Source organism: Empidonax traillii, unplaced genomic scaffold, assembly GCF_003031625.1.
Source record: "Empidonax traillii isolate 1590-97213 ecotype Southwest subspecies unplaced genomic scaffold, ASM303162v1 scaffold215:size2007263, whole genome shotgun sequence".
In the NCBI taxonomy this organism is placed as follows: domain Eukaryota; kingdom Metazoa; phylum Chordata; class Aves; order Passeriformes; family Tyrannidae; genus Empidonax; species Empidonax traillii.
The window spans coordinates 1,517,245-1,519,087 of record NW_020955408.1 but is presented as its reverse complement, the minus strand read 5'-3'; the positions used below and the strand labels follow the sequence as shown (position 1 = coordinate 1,519,087).

Genomic DNA, 1,843 nt, shown 5'->3' with positions numbered 1-1,843 from the left:
CTTCTCTGGGCAGCCTGTTACAGTGCCTTACCACCCTGACAGTAAAGATTTTCTTCCTAATATCTAGCATAAACCTACGCTCTTTCAGTTTAAAGCCATTCCCTCTTGTCCTATCACTACCTGCCCTTGTACAAAATCCTTCCCCATCTTTCTTTTTTTTTTTTTTTTTAAAGCTGAAAAGTATGAAAATACTTATATTTAAGATATTCATGAAGTTGCAGAGTTCAGAATGTGAAAAACATAAATTAAAAGGGCCTCTGCAACCCAACTGACATGCATGTTCTTATGCAACTGGTGATGATCTTTGTTTACTTGATCATATTCTGGGTTTCTCCTTTAGGTAATGAGGATGGAGTAAGTCCGGGAGTGTGTTATATAGGGCTGTTATCCAAAGAAAAGATACTATGCTTCCTCATAGACTTGGGATCCACTTCTGACTATGCTGCAAACCTGGCTCATGGCCAGGTGACAGTCATTTTAGACTTAACAGTTAGAGAATTTGTACTGAGCTTCCTGTTTTCTGCCTCTAAATTGAGATGCTTGTGGTCTTGCAAAGGACCGCAAGTTCATTACTGCAGAACTGGAGCTGCACACTGAGCCAATATGATGCTTTGAGATGTAGAGGAGTCTGAATCTTCAGGCTAAAGTAAAATAAAAAATCTAAAATAATGTGTATAACAGTGCACTACTGCTCTCTTACTTGCTGATGATATAGGGACAATACCCCTTTTGTCATATGAGGCTGTGCAGATACTGTGCATTAATATTTGTGTAGGATGCAAGTGCTACAGTAATAAATGACATAGGAATCTGAGGAGGAAGATAATAGTTCTGAGGAAAGCCTGAGATGTCAAATGTTGAAAAGATTGGAGGCAATAAAATTGTCCGGCTTTTCATTAACTAATCTTCTTGTGCTCTGAAAAATGCAGAGCTGGAAGTATGTATTGCACATAGTGGCTGGGCTACTACAGGGCGGTTTTAACTCCTGTCTTTCCTAAATTTTGATGTCATGATTTTAATTCTTGATATGTTATCTAGGTAGACATAAAAAAGCATCAAGATTTTCAGTAATACAGTGAGCTTTTTACAGGTAAAGCAAATGTTAAAATAGAATGTTTCAATAAAGCGTATGTGTGGGATAGATTTTTCTGCTATGGCAGGAGGAAGCAGTATTAAAAATGACATTATCTAGTGTTTGCAGTCTCACATGGCAACCTATCTAATATACAAGGCAGAAGCCTCCTACTTTTGCTGTGCAGAAAGGAATTCCCACAGCTGCTTTCGCTCTCTGCTGAGCCTGGTCTAATGAATCATAAACTGATTCCTTACTAATTCCTTGTTTCTGCTTTACTGAGTGGTGGCAACAAGCTATGTCCTTTCACACCTGGAAGTCAAATGGTATTTTAGCCATCATAATTTCTGCTCCTCTCCAATCCCAGGTATTAAAGTAAGTCACAGAGCTACAGTGTGTGAAGAACAAGACTAAGAGATTTTTCAGGACTGTACATAGAGAGGATGTTCTAGGTGTCTGGGCAAATTACAGAACAAATATATTTGACTTGCTTATGGTTTCTTGGAGACAGTTTTTCCAAAATGTTGCCTGAATATGTGACATGTCCTTTTCCCTCATAGATATCTTACAGAGCCTGGCAGGGAATAACATCCAACCCTGCCATCAAGATGGTGGCCATATGGATCTTAGCCTTTCTCCTGTACTGCCCAGCAATCCTCCTTTGGGAGCACGTGGCCGGACAGAGCGCAGTAGCGGCAGATCAGTGCTACGCCGAGTTCTATGACAACTGGTACTTCCTCCTGTGTGCATCCACCCTGGAGTTCTTTGTGC

At 40.2% G+C, this 1,843-nt stretch overlaps 1 protein-coding gene and 1 pseudogene across 1 annotated transcript in view; both read left to right on the top strand.

The window, feature by feature from the left end:
- LOC114059303 (histamine H3 receptor-like) overlaps positions 1 to 1,843 on the top strand; it is a 20,495-nt gene that overhangs the window by 5,955 nt on the left and 12,697 nt on the right. The gene's annotated exons all lie outside the window — the stretch shown is intronic.
- The window catches only part of LOC114059304, a 9,891-nt pseudogene that overhangs the window by 4,188 nt on the left and 3,860 nt on the right, over positions 1 to 1,843 (top strand).